A 19,466-nucleotide genomic window follows, 5' to 3' on the forward strand; every position below is an offset into this window, starting at 1 on the left:
TTCCTTCTGTAACTGCCCTTTTTACCTAGTGGTGACTACTACTCCAGCCCTTCACTGCTTCTTCTTCTTCTTCACTGTCTTCTTTGTGTCTGTGTAGTTTGGGAGACACTAGAGACATTTTTAGCATACGACTGCTAGGTGGAGGTTACACTTTCATATCCTGTTTGTTCCAGTTGAAACTTTACCATGGAGCTGTCGGCAGGCCATCGATATTCATACTTGTCCCATTTGAGGGTCTCATGATACCTCATGGGATTCCTTTTTCTTTTCTCTTTTTTTGTTTTTAACTTTTTTTCTTTTATTGGATTTTTTTATTTACATTTCAAGTATTATCCCATTCCCTGGTTTTCCTTCCAGAAATACACTATACCCCCCTCCCCCACTTCTGTAAGGGTGCTCCCCCACCCACCCACTCACTCTCACCTCCCTGTCCTGACATTCTCCTACACTGGGGCAACCAGCCTTGATAATACCAAGGGCCTCTCTTCCCATTGATGCCCGCCAAGGCCATCCTCTGCTACGTATGCAGCTGGAGCCATAGGTCCATCCCTGTGTACTTTTGAAATGGTGGTTTACTTCCTGGGAGCTCCGGGGGGGTCTGGTTGGTTGATATTGTTCTTCTTATGGGGTTGCAAATGACCCCATTCTCATTTCAGTGGTTGGCTGTGAACATCTGCCTCTGTACTCTCAGGAGACAGCTCTATCATGCTCCTGTCAGCATGCACTTCTTAGCATCCACAGTATTGTCTGGTTTGGTGGCTGTATTTGGGATGGATCCCTAGGTGAGACAGTCTGTGAATGGCCTTTCCTTCAGTCTCTGATCCACACTTTGTCTCCATATTTCCTCCTGAGAGTATTTTGTTCCCCCTCTAAGAGGACTGAAGCATCCACACTTCCTTCTTCTTGAGCTTCATGTGGTCTGTGAATTGTATATTGGGTATTCCAAGCTTTTGGGCTAATATCCACTTATCAGTGAGTGCATATCGTGTGTGTTCTTTTGTGATTGGGTTACCTCACACAGGATGATATTTTCTAGTTCCATCCATTTGCCTAAGAATTTCATGAAGTCATTGTTTTTGATAGCTGAGTAGTGCTCCAGTGTGTAAATGTACCACATTTTCTGTATCCATTCCTCTGTTGAAGGACATCTGGGTTCTTTCCAGTTTCTGGCTATTATAAATAAGGCTGCTATGAGCATAGTGGAGCATGTGTCCTTGTTATACATTGGAGCATCTTTTGGATATATGCCCAGGAGTGGTATAGCTGGGTACTCAGGTAGTTCTAGGTCCAATTTTCTGAGGAACTGCTAGACAGAGTTCCAGAGTGATTGCACCATTTTGCAATCCCACCAACAATGAGGAGTTTTCCTCTTTCTCCACATCCTTGCCAGCATATGATGTCACCTGAGTTTTTCATCTTAGCCGTTCTGACTGGTGTGGGGTTGTTTTGATTTGCATTTACCTGATGACTAAGGATGTTGAACATTTCTTTAAGTGCTTCTTGGCCGTTCAATATTCTTCACCTCAGAATTTATTGTTTACCTCTGTATCTCATTTTTAAATAGGGTTATTTGAGTCTCTGGAGTCTAGCTTCTTAAAGTCTTTGTGTATATTGGATATTAGCACTCTATCATATGTAGGATTAGTAAAAATATTTTTCCAATCTGTTGTTTGCCATTTTGTCTTAATGAAATTGTCCTTTGCCTTAAGAAGCTTTGCAATTTTATGAGGTCCCATTTGTCCATTCTTGCTCTTAGAGCACAAGCCATCCACAGGCGTTCTTTTCAGGAAATTTCCCCTGTGCCCATGTGTTTTAGGTTCTTCCCCATTTTCTTTTCTATTAGTTTGAGTGTATCTGGTTTTATGTGGATCCACTCGGAATTGAGCTTTGTACAAGGTGATAAGAATGGATCAATTGGCATTCTTCTACATGCTGACCTTCAATTGAACCAGCACCAGTTGTTGTCTTTTTTCCCCACTGGATGGTTTTAGCTCCTTTGTCAAAGACCAAATGACCATAGGTGTGTGGGTTCATTTCTGGGTCTATTCTATTCCATTGATCTACCTGCCTGTCTCTGTACAAATACAATACAGGTTTTTTTTGTGTGTGTTTTCTTCTTTTCCTTTTTCTTTTTCTTTTTAATCACGGTTGCTCTGTAATTTAGCTGGAGGTTAGGGATTGTGATTCCTCCAGAAGTTCTTTTATTGTTGAGAATAGTTTTCACTATCCTGGGTTTTTGTTATTCCAAATGAATTTGAGAATTGCTCTTTCTAACTCTGTGAACAATTAAATTGCATTTTGATGGGCATTGCATTGAACCTGTAGGTTGCTTTTCAGATATTAATCCTGCCAATCCATGAGCATGGAAGGTCTTTCCATCTTCTGAGTTCAATTTCTTTCTTCAGGGACTTGAAGTTCTTGTCATACAGGTCTTTCATTTGCTTGGTTACAGTCACACCGAAGTATTTTGTATTATTTGTGACTATTATGAAGTATGTCATTTCACTAATTTCTTTCTCAGCCTGTTTATCCTTTGAGTAGAGGGAGGCTATTGATTTGTTTGAGTTAATTATATATCCAGCCATTTTGGTGAAGTTGTTCATCAGGTTTAGGAATTCTCAGGTGGAATTTTTTGGGTCACTTAAGTGTACTATCATATGATCTCAAAATAGTGAAATTTTGACTTCCTCCTTTTTAATCTGTACCCCTTTGACCTTTTGTTGTCTAATTGTTCAGTCTAGGACTTCAAATACTATATTGAATAGGTAAGGAGAGAGTGGGCAACCTTGTCTAGTCCTTGATTTTAGTGGGATTGCTTCAAGTTTGTCTCCATTTAGTTTGATGTTGGCTACTGGTTTGCTGTATATGGCTTTTACTATGTGAAGGTATGGGTCTTCAATTCCTGATCTTTCCAAAATTTTTACCATTGAGGGGTGTTGAATTTTGTCAAAAGCATTCTCAGCATCTATTGAGATGATCATGTGTTTTTTTCTTTGATTTTGTTTATATAGTGGATTACATTGATGAAGTTCCATATATCCCTGCATACCTGGGATGAAGCCTACTTGATCATGATGCATGACCATTTTGATGTGTTCTTGGATTCGGTTTGCAAGAATTTTATTGAGTAAGTTTGCATCAATATTCATAAGGAAAATTGGTCTGAAGTTCTCTTTCTTTGTTGGGTCTTTGTGTGGTTTAGGTATAAGCATAATTGTGGCTTATAGAACAAATTGGGTAATGTTCCTTCTGTTTCTATTTTGTGGAATAGTTTGAAAGGTGTTGGTATTGGGTCTTCTATGAAGGTCTGATGGAATTCTGCACTAAACCCATCTGGTCCTGGGCTTCTTTTGGTTGGTAGACTTTAATGAATGCTTCTATTTCTTTAGGGGTTATGGGACTGTGTAGATGCTTTATCTGATCCTGATTTAACTTTGGTATTTGGTATGTGTCTAGAAAATTGTTCTTTTTATCCAGAGTTGCCAATTTTGTTGAGTATAGGCCTTTGTAGTATGATCTGAAAATATTTCAAATTTCCTCATTTTCTCTTGTTATGTCTCTTCATTTCTGATTTTGTAAATTTGGATACTGTTTCTGTGCCCTCTTTTTAGTCTGGCTAAGGGTTTATCTATCTTGTTGGTTTTCTCAAAGAACAAGCTCCTGGTTTTGTTGATTCTTTTTAGAGTTCTGTTTCTGGTTGATTTCAGCTGTGAGTTTGATTATTTCCTGCCTTCTACTCCTATTCTGTGCATTTGCTTCTCTTTGTTCTAGAACTTTCAGGGGTGCTGCCAACCTGCTAGTGTATGCTCTCTCCTGTTTCTTTTTGGAGGCACTCAGAGTTATGAGTTCTCCTCTTAGCACTGCTTTCATTGTGTCCCATAAGTTTGGGTATTTTGTGTCTCATTTTCATTGAATTCTAAAAAGTCTTTAGTTTCTTTATTTCTTCCTTGATCAAGTTATCATTGGGTAGAACATTGTTCAGTTTCCATATGTATGTGGGCTTTCTGTTGTTTTTGTTGTTATTGAAGACAAGCCTTAGTCCATGGTGATCTGATAGGATGCATGGGATTATTTCTATCTTCTTGTATCTATTGAGGCCTGTTTTTGTGACCTATTCTTTGGTCTGTTTGGAAGAAGGTACCATGAGAAGAAGGTATATTCTTTTGTTTTAGGATGAAATGTTCTATAAATATCTGTTAAGTCCATTTTGTTCATAACTTCTGTTAGTTTCTTTATGTCTCTGTTTTCATGATCTGTCCATTGATGAGAGTGGAGTGTGGCAGTCTCCCATTATTATTGTGTAAGGAGTAATTTGTGCTTTGAGCTTTAGTAAAGTTTCTTTTATGAATGTGGATGCACTTGCATTTGGAGCTTAGATATTCAGAATTGAGAGTTTATTGTGGATTTATCCTTTGATGAATATGGAGTGTCCTTCCTTATCTTTTTTGATAACTTTTAGTTGAAAGTCTATTTTATTCAATATTAAAATGGCTACTCCAGCTTTTTTCTTGGGACCATTTGCTTGGAATGCTTTTCCCAGCCTTTTATTCTGAGGTAGTGTCCATCTTTGTTACTGAGGTGTGTTTACTGTATGTAGCAAAATGCTGGGTCCTGTTTACATACCCAGTCTGTTAGTCTATGTCTTTTTATTGGGGAATTGAGTCCCACTGATGTTGAGAGATATTAGGGACCAATGATTGTTGTTTCCTATCATTTTTGTTGTTAGAGGTGGAGTTATGTTTTGTGGCTATAATCTTTTGTGTTAGTTGAAAGAAGACTATGCTCTTGCTTTTTCTAGGGTGCAGTTTCCCTCTTTGTGTTGGCATTTTCTATACATTATCCTTTGTAAGGCTGGATTTGTGGAAAGATATTGTTTAAATTTGGTTTTGTCATGGAATATCTTGGTTTCTCCATCTATGGCAATTGAGAGTTCTTGATGATATACTAACCTGGGCTGGCACTTGTGTTCGCTTAGGGTCTGTATGACATCTGCTGAGGATCTTCTGGCTTTCATAGTCTCTGGTGAGAAGTCTGCTGTAATTCTAACAGGTCTGTCTTTATATGTTACTTGACATTTCCCCCTTACTGCTTTTAATATTCTTTCTTTGTTTTGTATATTTGGTGTTTTGATTATTATTTGATGGGCGGAATTTCTTTTCTGGTGCAATCTGTTTGGAATTCTGTAGGCTTCTTGTATGTTCATGGGCATCTCTTTCTGTAGGTTAGGGAAGTTTTCTTCTATAATTTTGTTGAAGATATTTACTGGTCCTTTAAGTTGTGAATCCTCACTCTCTTCTATACATATTATTCTTAGGTTTGACCTTCTCATTGTGTCCTGGATTTCCTGGATGTTTTTGGGTTAGGATCTTTTTGTATTTTGCATTTTCTTTGACTGTTGTGTCAATGTTTTCTATGGTGTGCTTAGCCCCTGAGATTCTCTCTTCTATCCCTTGTATTCTGTTGGTGATTCTTACATCTATGACTCCTGATCTCTTTCCTAGGTTTTCTATCTCCAGGATTGTCTCCCTTTGTGATTTCTTTATTGTTTCTATTTCCATTTTTAGATTATGGATGGTTTTGTTCAATTACTTCACCTGTTTGGTTGTTTTCCTGCAATTCTTTAAGGGATTTTTGTGCTTCCTAAAGGCTTCTACCTGTTTATCTTTGTTGTCCTGTATTTCTTTAAGGGAGTTATTTATGTCCTTCTTAAAGTCTTCTAACTTTACCATGAGATGTGATTTTTAAATCAAAATCCTGCTTTTCCTGTGTGTTGGGGTATCCAGGACCTGCTATGGTGGAAGAACTGGGTTCTGAAGATGTGAAGTGGCCTTGGTTTCTGTTACTTATGTTCTTGCACTTGCGTCTTGCCATCTGGTTATCTCTAGTGTTAGCTGGTCTTGTCTTTGACAGAGGCTTGACCCTCCCATAAGCCTGTGTGTCACTACTCCTGAGAGACCAGCTCTCTCTTGCTGTGGCACAGGGTCATCTCTGCCCCCCCCCATGGGATTTCTATTTCTATTAATTGCTCCTGTGTTTAACAAGTGCAGGGAACAAAGTATTTTAAAATATTCAATAATCACTTTTGGCTAAAGCTGTAAAAGTATAATAGCTGGGTTGAGGGTCATGGTATATTGATAAACATGCAAATTGATTACTGCTATCCCTGCTATGTCCTACTGATGTGCTTGAGTTACAGCTGCCTACCATGTGTGCAGACAGTTCTTTGTAGAGTACAATGTTAACAACCATTCATGCTTTGGAGGAAACACAGAGCTAATTTCTGAATAGTTTTACATCATGAACTCTACCGTAGTCACAGACTCCTTCTATTAGAATATTTTGGGCTGTTGGGGGAAGACCAGTTTTTATCATTATCATTATTCACTTTACATCTGATCACTGCCCCCCTTCCCAGTTCCTGCTCACACAGTCCCTTCCCCATCCCACCTCCCCTATCCCTCTGAGTGGGTAGAGTCCTCCTCTGAGTATCCCTCTACCCTGTCACACCAAGCCTAGGCAGGGCTGGTTGCATCCTTTCCCAGTTGGGGGAACATATTCAGGGACAAGCAACAACTTTAGGGATAGCCCCTGCTCCAGATGTTGGGGGCCCACCCAGAGTCTGTGCTGCACATCTCTACATATATGCAAGGGTGGCCTCAGTTCACCCCACATATGCTCCTTGGTTAGTGATTCAGGCTCTGAGAGCCCCCAAAGGTCTAGGTGAATTGACTCTGTTGGTCTTCCTGTGGACTTTCTATCACCCTCATTTCCCTCAATCCTTCCTCAAACTCTTCCATAAGAGTCCCTCAGTTTCTTCCAGTGTTTGGCTGTGGGCCTCTGCATCTGTTTCAGTCAGATCCTGTGTTGGGCCTCTCAGGGGACCATTATGCTAGGCTCCTGTCTATAGGCATAACAGAGTATCAATAGTGTCAGGGATTGGTGCTTGCCCATGGGATGGATCTCAAGTTGGGCCCGTTATTGGTCGGCCATTCCCTCAGTCTATGTCCCATCCCCAGTTCTTACATTTCTTGTAGACAGGATAAATTTTGGGTGGAAAGTTTTGCAGGTAGGTTAGTGTGCCTATTGCTCTACTGGAGTTCCTCCTGGCTACAGGAGGTAGCTTCTTCAGGTTTCATATTTCCACTGTTGTGATTCTTAGCTAAGGTCACTCCCATTGATTCTTGGGAGCCTCCCTTATCCCAGGTCTCTGGCTTGTCCTCAACATGCCTGTACCCTCCTAGCTTCAGATTTCCACTCATTCTCATGGCCTTCTGGCCCTCTCTCCTGTCTGTCCCCACACCTGATCCTTAAACCACCCCCACTCCCCTCCCCACCCCCTCTTCTGCCCAGTTCCCTCCCTCCATCTACGACTCTTATGACTCCTATGACTATTTTATTCTCTCTTCTAAGTGAGATTCAAGTAACATCACTTGGGCCTTCCTGTTTGTTTAGTTTCTTTGGATCTGTAAAGTATAGCATGGGTATCCTGTATTTTATGGCTAATATTCACTTATAAGTGAGTACATATCATGTATGTCCTTTTAGGTCTGGGTTAACTTACTCAGGATGATATTCTCAAGATCAAGATTTTGCCTGCAAAATCCATGATGTTTTTTGTTCTTAGTAGCTGAATAGCATTCCATAAGATACTACCATAAGTATACCATAAGTGTACCATAAGAAAGTACTACTTTCTTTATCCACTCTTTAGTTGATGAACATCTAGTTTGTTTCTAGTTTCTGGCTATTATAAGTAAAGCTGCTATGAACATAGTTGAGCAAGTGTCCGTCTGGTACAGTGGGCATCTTTTGGGTATATGCCCAGGAGTGGTATAGTGGGTCTTGAGGTAGAACTATTCCCTGTTTTCTGAGAAACTACCAAATTGATTTCCAGAGTGGTTGTGCAAGTTTGTACTCCCACCAGCAATGGAGGAGGCTCCTTTGCTGCACATCCTCACCGCCATGCACTACAAGACCTTTTGATCTTAGCCATTCTGAAGAGTGGAAGGTGGAATTTTGAGGTTGTTTTGATTTTCATTTCCCTGATGACTAAGGACACCGAACATTTCTTTAGTGTTTCTCAGCCATTCAAGATCCCTCTATTGAGAATTCTTTGTTTAAAGAGTGGTTTCTTAATTCCCTTTCCTGTTGCTGTGATACAACACCCCGAAACAAAACAACTCGAAAGGAAAAAGAGTTTATTTGGCTCACAACTGTGATTTACTCCATCTTTGCCGGGAAGTCAAGGCTGTGGGAATTTGAAGCAATTGGTAACATCACACACAGTCAAGCAGAAAGCAGTTAATGTATACATGCTAGTGCTTGGCTCGGTTTTCTACTCATACAGTTGAGGGTTTCCTGCTTAGAGAATGCTGAAGTGGATTGGTTTCCTCCCTGGTTTCCATAATGAAGATACCTGCTCCCATCCAGTCCCAGGAGACAAACCTAATGACTAACCTGATGTGGACAATCCCTCACTAAAACCCAGTTAATTCAAGAGTGTGTCAAGCTGTCAATTAAAGCCAACTGCTGTAGGTTATGAGCACAAGGCCAGGAACTCAGAGAGAAGAAAGTGCTGCCAGAAACCTATCGCCCAGTTCTTTTTACCCTAAATAAGTCCCACCCATAACAGGAAGCAGGAAATGAAATGTGCTAACCTAATTGACAGCAGCTCATGTTTCTCTCCAGTGATCATGGAATATAAACTGTGGAGGGGAAAGCCTTGGTGTCAACAGACTCAGCTTTCATGAGCTGGAGAACAGGGCTTATGAATGGGAATAATGGTCAAATCTGTGCCTGTGCTGATCTCCAGGTCATGTGTATCCCAGCCCTAAGGAGCTGGGAGAGCCTCTGTGGCCGACCCCTGCTTCCTAATCCCTTTGTTCCAATCATTTTCTTACTCTGTGAGATGTCTCCACAATCTGGCTTATTAAATAAAACAATAACATGGTGAGACATGCTCATCCTTCATTCTGGGACTCTTAGCCACCCCTCCCCTTCATGCACTTGTGATTCTGGCTATAAAAACTGGTTTTCAGAATACAGGTTTTTAAAATGATCTTATTCTTATTGAAAATATGGTTACATCATTTCCCTCTTTCCTCCATCTAACCTCTCCTATCCCCATCCTTTCTGCCGATGCCTCTCAAATACGACCTGCTGAGTCTATCATGCTTCTTGAACGTGCATGCTTTTAGAGCTGACCACTTGAGATTAGATCACCAGGTAGGGGCCTCATGCCTAGAGAACACTAATTCTCCCTTTTTCAGAAGTCCTTAGCTGCTGCAGCTCTTCATCTGAGGCAAGGCCACTGACTGTGCAGCCCTCGTTTAGTCATCCGCGTTGTCGAGCTTCCATGGGTGTAGCTACCCTGACTTGTCTAGTAGAAAGGACCTGACTTCCTGATCCTATGATATCAACCATCTTTCCACCTCCTCTTCTTTGATGTGACTTTAGCCTTACTGAGGTTTGAATTACTGGTGGTCTGACATATCTACCAGCATTTATGTGGGTTCTGGGGTCCAAACTATAGCTCCAGCTTGCTCAGCAAGCATTTGAACTACTGATCTATTTCCCAGCACCATGAAGTTTCCTGTTCACTGCTGTGTGGTACATGCTTCCACGAGTGCACTGTTTATGTAACTGGTCTCCTAATGGTGGAGGCTGAGAAGTCCAGCTCTTCTCCTTGGAAAACCAAGGATGGCATATGCTGCCTCGGATGGCATTCTGTGTTCATTCCTCTGGATTTCTACAAGTGTGGTAGCGATTTGTGGATGCCAAGGACATTTTCTTTAAGAAAGCTGAGTTGGAATTTCGCAGCCTCATCAACTTCTCGGACGCAGATTTAAGACTCACTAATGGAATGGGATTCATTTTGCTTGCTCCCAGTATCAAGGAGTTTTAGCTTCTGTGAGTGGTTTGCTTTATAAGTAGCATGAGCTCTGTCGTGTCTGTAGCATCTGCTCATTAGTCTATGTAGGTGTTTTGTCCCTGTTTTGAGTGAGAAAATGGACCCAAGAAGAGCATCATGGACAAGCCTAAAAGAGTCCACGACAGGATGGCGGAAACCCTGGGGGGAACTGATGGCCGAGGCAGCAACAGACCATTATCAGCCACCAAAAGACAGAACCCCAGTCATCTTGCACGCCTCCTGGTGGCAGAGGATCAGCAATCTCTCCCAATTCTTCCCTACTTTGTTTTATTTTAATTAATTTATTTCAGTGTTAGAAATTGAACCCATGGCCTGTCGCACACTGGGCAAGTTCTGTTATTGAATTACATCCCCTCAGCCTGCTTCTATGCTTTAGAACTTATTCTGCTTACAGAATTTGGTCAGTCTAGTTCCCCCCAATAGCCCCCTCACACCCCAGCCCACTCCCGAAGTATTGGTTAAAAGCTCTTTACTATAAACATTAGAGGTAACTCTGGTTACCTTAAGGGGAAAACGGGATCACAAAAGGAACAGTGTGTGTGTGTGTGTGTGTGTGTGTGTGTGTGTGTGTGTGTGTGTGTGTGCGTGTGTGTGTCCCAGGAATTGAACTCAGGTTGCCAGACTTGGCAGTCAGTGCCTTTACCCTCTTAACTACCTCACCAGCCCCAGTTGGATTTAGCTAAAGCTCTAGGGAAGATGGAGAGGGGTGGGGAACAGGAGTGAGCAGGAGCCCTAGGAACAGGAACGGTAGCACACAGTCACCTACAGGAGTGGCTTGTTAAGGATACCAGTGGCTATAGACATTGTAGCTATTCCCAACCCATACCCTGGACACTGCCGCTGACAATGGCATTGGGGAGTTTACTGAGTGAACAGAGTGGTGGTTGTACTGTTGAAGCAAGAAGAGAAAACTGGCTGGACGGAGTGTAGGACAGAAGAGGTGAGATCGCCTCCTCCCTTTAGAGAAGACCTCTACTGAGAAGAAGCAAGAGGAGCCTGGAGACACGGGGGAGCCTAACTCTGAGCGATGCAGAGAAGCTGCGGTGCTGGGAAACAGATGCTGGAGATGGGGGAGGCAAGGCATGCAGATCTGTTTCTAGTTCCTTCTACTTGGTCTCTAAAAAAAAAAAAGGTTAATTGTTGATAATTAAGAAAGGAAATAGCTTGGAAGGCTTGAAAGCAGAAAGAAATTGGATCAGCCATTAAATTTTAAAGGCCTGAATTTTTATTCCTGTTTTTAAAACTATTCCATGATAAAAATCAAACGAGAAGAATCCCTTAAAATGTTTATTAATAAACAAAGGCAGGCGGTAGATGCTGTTGCCTGCTTCCCCTTGGGGACACTAGTCTATTAAGAGCGGCTGATGTAGGCACGCATTGGATCCCACAGACCCTGTAACACCCGTCTGTTTACCTTTCTTTGGAAATGAAGAGAGCTGGACTACTGACCTCTGCTTCTCCAAGCCACACTGGCATATTGATTTCGGTGACCGTCAGAGAGGGAAGCGACCCTTTTAGAGCAAAGGGAAACTTAACCAATGGCAGTTTGTAGCCAGTGATGCAGAGAAGAAAGGGTGGGTCCAGGAGCAAAAGGAGGTTTGCACTGAAGGAGCTCCTCAGACTGCGTTTATGGCAGGAGAAGTAACTTCACAGCCCTGTAAATAGCGTTGATATCCTGCCAGGCTTGAATCTGTGAGCAGCCCCATGGCTGTTTCTGGGCTGGTGTTTTGAAACTTACCACCCACTGATTTTCAACCCTGACCCAGTGGTGCAATGTTGATATTCCCCTGTTAGAAACAAGGGCCTGAGGCTAGAGATGAGGCGGCTATCCTGGGAGTAGGTCCCACGCTGCCCTGATAGTGGCACAACGGACTTATAAATAAATATTTTTGACTAGTAATTTTATTTTTAGCACAAAATCATGCTAGGTCTTAAAATGTCTCTTTGGCACAGTTCCCGGGCATACTTCATACATCACCTGCTGTGAATGCTAGCAAGAATATGAATGCGTTCGATTCAGTTGAAAATCACTATTGGCTCTCCACTCCCTCAGCCTGATTTCTCTGGGAGCTGCTCTGGTTTCTTCAGACTGATGACCGTGGAGTTCTATTAGACTTTGCTGGTTCATCCTGATTGGAGGTCTGTCCTGTGTCTAAGGATGGAATATTGGTGGTAATGAATTATATAGATTGATGAAAGCTGATAGCCTAAATGTCACATTGCTGTTGACATTTTGTCTAGGCTCCGCCCCACCGTTACCTGGCAACAGCCAGGTATGCCAGACTCACTATAAAAGGGGCTGCTTGTTCCACTGCTCTCTCTTGCTCTCTTCTCCTCTCGTTCCCTTGCCCTCTTCTCCCCTTCATTTCCCTCCTGTTTCTCTCCATTCCCCTCCTCCTTTTCTATCTATCCCTCCTCCACCTTGGCTGGCCTCTACTTCTCTCTCTCTCTCTCCCCCACCACTTCAACTCCCCTCCCCCTGCCCTAAATAAACTCTGTTTATACTATACCTGGCTGATGCCTCAGCATGGGCCTGCAGAGGCACCCCCTTCCCCCACACCATACCTCACCTCCATCAAACATATTTCTGGTCTCTTTCTTTTTATAAAACACAACACTGACAATAAATATTCTCAGTGTTACCACGTTGGCCTCTGAAATGCTGAACGCAAAGCCAGGCCCTGGCACTGGGAAGACAAGTGTTCTCCAACCTCTTTTTATTTAAATCAAAAGAAGATAACCATAAAAACAAATTTGGGTAGGAAATGCTGATCATTTTTAATTAACTAATTTTGTTGTAAACAACTGGTATTTGGGCTAGCAAAGATGGCCAGTGTGTAAAAATGTTTGCTACCAAGCCTGATGACCTGAATTCAATTCCCATAATCCTTATCCAGAATCTTCATGGTAAAAAAAGAGAACAGACTCCCACAAGCTGTCCTATGACCTACACACAGACACACAGACACACAGACACACAAACACACACACACACACACAATATTTAAAACTTGAGACATCGAACCTGTACATATTTATAGGGTGCTATTTGGGCTTGTGTCTCTGGTATAATGTTCAAGGAAGGGCGACATCCCCTTCTAGAAGCTTTGACATAGAGCCAGCTGTGGCATGACTCAGCACCTTGGCTCCAGCCCCAGTGGGCACTCTCCTCTCAGATCTCAGTTTCAATGCTGCGCTCTGTGACTCAGCTGTCATGACCTCTGGGCAAGTTCCACTGCAAGTCTCCTGGCCAGGGCTTTTAGTCTCAAGGCAAAGACCTTATCATCCATGCTGATGGGCCGGTAGCTTCCACTTCCCCTGGGGAAGCCAGGAGACCCTCTGGGAGCCAAGAGAGGTGTTCTAGGAGAACTGGGGCAAAGTCCTTTGTGATGCAAGCCATTCTGAGGATGTGTTATCACAGCAAAGCTCACCAAGGCTTCTCTGTGTTGATATAAATAGCTCCACATTGGCAGCAGATGGAGGAGAGTCAAACAATAACGAACATTAGGACAAACAATCAGGGATGTGGGCCACAGAAAACCACAGTTGGCGAAGGCTAGGAGGTGGTGGTAGTGCTCGAGGCTGAACCAACGATGAATTCATCACTTGTGACCGAAGGCAGGACGCTCTTCGAATAATTACGAGGTCAGATAATTAGGAAAGCACACAGGACAGGGCACTGGTTCAAGAGAAACATTGGCATAAGATACACTAATTTGCCAGGGCCCATGTTTAAATATTAACTAAGAAAGCATTAGTTACATGATGGGTACTTCCCACATGCAAAGGCCTGTGCTTGAGAGATAAGGGGTGTGTGTGTGTGTGTGTGTTTGGGTAGTGGGAGGTGCTCTTTCCTTCCCTACAACACACAGAGAACAATCGCATGGGTAGTTGGAAGGAGGAGGACGTCTAGAAGCGCTGGATATGACTGATAAAACAAGTGCCAGGCAGGAAAGAGGTGAATCTGGAGGGAGGCATGGGGTATGAAGAACAGGAGACAAGGACGCTCCTCCAGCTAAAGCTGCCGCCTACCAGGGCTGAGCAGTCTAAGATGGGCCACAGGAGAAGAGAGATGTGGATTCTTGCGATGTACTGCGCTAGTGCCCCCTTCCTCAGAGGGAGACAATCTAAGTCCCCTCTGGATAAAAGCATCTCGGTCTTAAGCCCTCAGGTGTCCCAGGAAGTAAGAGCAGCAAAGGTGATGGCAAACTGCAGGAGCTGAGAAGCCTGGGAAGGCAGCAGGAAGGAACGGGGCGGGGGCGGGGGCGGGGGTGGGGCGGCACAGGACAATAAACAACACGGTTAGGCCTCTTCTTCAATACTGAGACTGTGGGAGTGGTCACACAACAGTGGATGAACCGCCCAGGGGCGCCAAGGGGCCTGGGGTTAAGGACTCATGCTGCCCTTCCTGAGTTCAGTTCCCAGCATGCACACCGGGAGACTCACGACCACCTGTAATCCCAGTTTTAGGGATCCTTTCTGGCCTCCATGGACTCCTTGTCTTAAACGTGTATTTGCACCCAGGTATATATGCATATTCACAATTAAAAGTAAAAATACTTAAAAGCTAGAAAGGGAATAAGATTCAAGGAAAAAAAAAATGACCAGAGAGAAAGATGTTTACAAAAAATAAAAATGGACATTCAAAAACAAAAAGGCAGAATGGATTTTTCTCAAAAAAGAAATCTACTGAGTAAGTGGGTAAAGCAGCACCTTGGGGTACAGCTGAATAGATTTTCCGTATTCCTTTACTGTCTTACGGAGCAGAGAGTCAGGTCTCCATACCGAAATACAAAATGATGCAACTCAGTGTCCAGCTGCAGCCAGCCCTTCAAAAGCCCATCCGGAGAATGTAACTTCACATACGGTTTGCATTTTATTCTACGTTTAACTTGCATGCATTCTGGTGTGTCGATGGGTTGGTTTGTGCACATGACTGCAGGTACCTGTAGGAGCCAAACGAGGGCATTGCATTCCCTTGGAACAGGAGTTACAGGCAAGTGGGTGCCGCTGTGCATGCTGGGAACTGAACTCCAGCTCTCTGGAAGAGCGGTGTTACTAACCACTGACCTGTCTGGCTCTCCAGTGCCTGTGAGAGTTAGCAATCCAGTGCCTTTGGAATTTACTATAAAATGCAGCTTGCATGTTACTCCCTAAAGTGTCTTTCATCTAGATTTCTCTGGGACTGTTTCCCCTTCCTTCCAGCCCCTAATCTTTGACCAGACCCTCACTGTGGGATTTATTTTTGCCCCATCCCTGTTTCTGTCTTACGTTCTGTTTGTGGAGCTGACATTGGACTATGGTGTCTGTCTCAGGCCCTCAGTCAGGACAAAGGGTGGCAACAACTCTATAAGCATTAAAACCAACTCTGAATGGTAAGTGTCCCCAGTAAGAATCTTCTGGAGCTGTTACCAGGTTTGACTTGTCTTTAATTTAAGCGCATCGATGAGTGTGCAATCAATATTGCAGTAATTATGTAGAACTAATGCCTGTTATAAATCATAGCTTTGGCTTTTGTAAGAAGGCTTCTCTTGGATATCATTCTGGGTTTTTTGTTATTGTTTGATTTTTTTTAAGCCCTTCTACCTCAGCACTAATCTGTGGAGCTGCACAGTCGGAAGAATTTGTTTTATTTTATTTTTATGTGCACTTGTATTTTGCCTGCATGTATGTCTATGTGATGATATCAGATCTTGTACTTAAGGACAATTGTGAGCTGCCATGTGTGTGCTGGGAATTGAACCCAGGTCCTCTAGAAGAGCAGTCAGTGCTCTTAACCAGTAAGCCATCTCTCTAGTGCCAGTTGGAAGCATTTTCCAATGGGCGGATATAACTCTCTGGCACTGCTGCGGAAATCAGAATAGTCTTTATCTTTTGGTGCTGGATTCTTACACAAAACTCTCAAGGGAATTATTAGGACCTCCAGTCACTCAACTCAGGGAAGGGACTGCCCTCTTCGTTTCAGATCTGGAATTGAAGTCAGAGCGTTCATGCCCCAGTACCTGCAGCCCTGGTGGGAAGACACTGCTGTCTGTGGACTTGCTTTATCCTGGCTCTACCCTAGGAGCATGACTTGAATCATTATTGCCAGAATAATCTTCTTCGGGTAATAAAAACCCAGCTTTCTCAGACTTCATGTGGGCCCCACAACACCTGGAGCGTGGCTGTCTCTATAGCTGGTGCTTGTCTGTGGAATTCATTCCCCTAACTGGGCTGCCTTGTCTGGCCTCAGTGGGAAAGGATGTGCCTAGCTTGACAGAGGCTTGATGGATCAGGGTGGGGGGTGCCCAGAAGGAGCTCCAGCCTCTCAAAGGAGAAGGGACTCTGTGAGGGGGTAACCGGAAGTAGATTTGGATAGCGACTGGCATGTAAAGTGAATAAATAAATAAATAAGTAAATTAATGCATGGGGGAAAAACCTCATTCTGGTTGTTGAATACCTTTTGCAGGTAGACTCGGAATCTTGTCTTCTGACAGATACCTCATTGAGGTCATCTTTTGGGGCTGGAGCTAAAGTGGGAGTTCTTGTCGACCTCATTAATGGAGTAGGTAGAGGAGACTAGAGGAGGAGGGAGGGAGGGAGGAAACAGGACAGCGAAGCACTGGAGTCTGCCATTCTGTACCCAGCCCCCGGAAGCACTTGATCCTTTCACTCTGTGTTGGGTAATCGATACCTGAATCCCCACCGGCCATAAACACATGGCCTTGGTTTGATTTATAACAAATCAAGGTTATAACAGCCTATAACATGGCCTCCCTCTCAGTATTGTCTCTGCATCACCTATGCCCATACTGCCAACAAGCCTTTATTCTGAGTCCATGACACCACAGAAGGGCTACTGGCTGCTCCTTTAAGGTTTACCAGTGTGCCATGAGCTCTGTGCCAGCCTTCCTGGACGCTTCTCCTTCTTACCTCAGGAGCTGAGACCCATCGACACAATCAGACCTGCTACTCAATCTCAAACACCCTCAGTCCTGTCCGTCAAACTATGAACCGGGCACGTCCAACTCCATTCTTGCTTTTGACTGGAAATGAAAAGATCAAGACAAAGCTTCTAACAGGAAACGAAAACAACCTAATTTTATCAAAACAGAAGCAATGATTCCCTGGAAGAGTGAGCAGGCCCTAAATAAGACGCGCACATCTTATAGAACACACACGTGTTAAGTATGCATATGTCTTACTTCAGACAGACCACTAATAGATGCCAGGCCTTGTTTACTTTTTGTTAAGCCAGCAGAGATAATTATTTTCTCAATGAAATTTAAAGTGTTCTCATAGCATAACTGGAAGCCAAGACAGTATACTTCTATGTCTTCCCTTGCCAACTGCAGTTGACTTGATCATATATTGTACAACATATAGGAAGAAAATCACAACCCATATTGTCCTTACCATCCTTCCTAAGGTGCTCCTTCTAAGTGCTCCCAACCTGAACTCTCACCTCTATTTCTAACCGCCTGCCTCCTTATGCCCTCAGGAGAAGGAGCTGTAGTTTCAGCTTATTATTTGAGAACAGCAGACTGACTACTTGGAGGCTGTCTCCCTTTTCATTAGTGAGCTTCTGGTGGCTGGGGATGGATTCGAACCCTCCAAAGAGAGCCAATAGGCATCTATGTATTGGCCTGAGGATGAGGACAAGAAAATGTTAGGAATACAGGAGACCTGGGGACAGCATGGCCAGCCACCCGCTGTGGAAGAGAGCCTCGTTAGGGATGCTGCTCAGCTGCAAGCAAACAGGAGGACAGCAGGACGCTGCAGGATCAGACATGTCAGATGGATTCACCCAGGCTCTTCCACCTTTCAGTGTGGCTTTGATCAGGCAGCCCGTTTTTCAGCCTTCTGAAGTAGTAGCACAATATTCTGGGAAATATAACCCCAGGAAATAGATTAATGACCAGTCTGAATACATTCTGTAAATTGTTCCAGTTGATCAAATGATGGCTCCAGAAATGTTTAAGGAAAAAAAAAAAACCTGCAATTTTGAGCCTGGCATGGTGGTAACCTTGTGTTTCCAGTCCCAGGGAGGCTGAAGCAGGGAGATTGTTAGTTTGAGGCCAACCTGGGCTACCCAGTAAGACTCTGGATCAAATAAGCAAAACACTCAAATTTGGTATCACACATATACAAAATGGCTTGTCTTGAAATCCACATTAACACATGGTAAGACTCAGCCATGTTCTGCATTGTCCGTTAGCTATGTGATGTGTGCATGGTGAAGCCATGTAGAGAAATCAGTGTCCACACATTCACATCTCTGTGGATCCTGGGAGCCATGGCATTGCCACTGAACACTGAAGCCAGAAGCTCTACCTTCCCATGACTTTTCCCTGTCTTTCCTCCTACACGGCCATGGGCTAGCTCGGAGCCTGCAGACAGATGCCACCCAGTGCCTGAGCTGCTCACACAGAAGTTCTAGGGATCGAGCTGCATACGCATTACATCTGATAGGCTGAGCACTGGAGAAGAGGAGGAAATGCAGCCCACCTAAGGATGCCGTCATCCGATGCTCAATGGTCCACCTCTCGGGTTAGCTCTCAGCGGCCCCTGTTCTTGATCAATTCAGTACCATGTCCCTAACTGGGAAGCCCCTGAATACTGAACACCAAACACCAGATGACTGTTGAGTTTGGAATCTATCGGTCCTCTCAGGAAAATATGCCTTCTTCTCAGTTACCATGAAGGAATAAAAACTGGGGCAGGGACTTTTTAAATTGGGAAATGTATTTTCTCCAAAGGGGACAAAGGTGTCTTGGCACTCTGGTTAGGTTAATGAAAGGACACATCACAGGCAGCAGATGGTTCTTGTTTTATTTCCAGTAGTAATTGTGGTCAGGGCAAGGGTGAGAGGAATTGCAAGAACGTTTTGATCCCTGAAGCTGAAGTATGAAATACAGGCTGCATTTAGTGGCTCTCAGAAAACAGTAAGAAAGCGTCCCTCGGAAAATACATCAGACAATGGAAGAAAAGTTTCCTTCTGAGCTATAAATTATTAGGCTGTTTCCTCAGGCTGAGTGCCCAACTGACTAACTCCTCATGACCAGTGAGTGAAACCAGGCATGAAATATAGGTACCTGGCCCTGAAGCACATGATCTGCTCCTCCGAGCCATGAGAAAGACTAAACTGCTCCCTCTACCTTCCATTTGGTCCTGATTTCACAGTGCTGTTTGCTTGTTCTTTGTTTAGGCAAGGACTCATGTAGACTTGGTTGACCTTAAACTCACTCTGTAGCTGAGGATGACCCTGCCTCCACCTCCCAAGACCTTGGAGTTTATGCAGTGCTGTGGGTAGAACCCAGGGCTTTGTGTATACTGGGGACAAGCATTCTACCAACTGAACTACATCTGCACCCTGTTTTTATATGTTTAATTGCTTTCTTTCTAGCACATGGTGGCCCTCGGTTGCCTCCATTTTCCCTGGGGGTGGGAGTTGCCAGCTGGTAGAGCCCACACGGCTGCCATGGCCTTGAGTTCCGTTTGAGAACTTCTGAGCTTCGTAGCAGATTGGCAGGAGAGTGAGGTCAGCTTCTTTCCA

Source organism: Rattus rattus, chromosome 10 (assembly GCF_011064425.1).
Source record: "Rattus rattus isolate New Zealand chromosome 10, Rrattus_CSIRO_v1, whole genome shotgun sequence".
In the NCBI taxonomy this organism is placed as follows: Eukaryota; Metazoa; Chordata; class Mammalia; order Rodentia; family Muridae; genus Rattus; species Rattus rattus.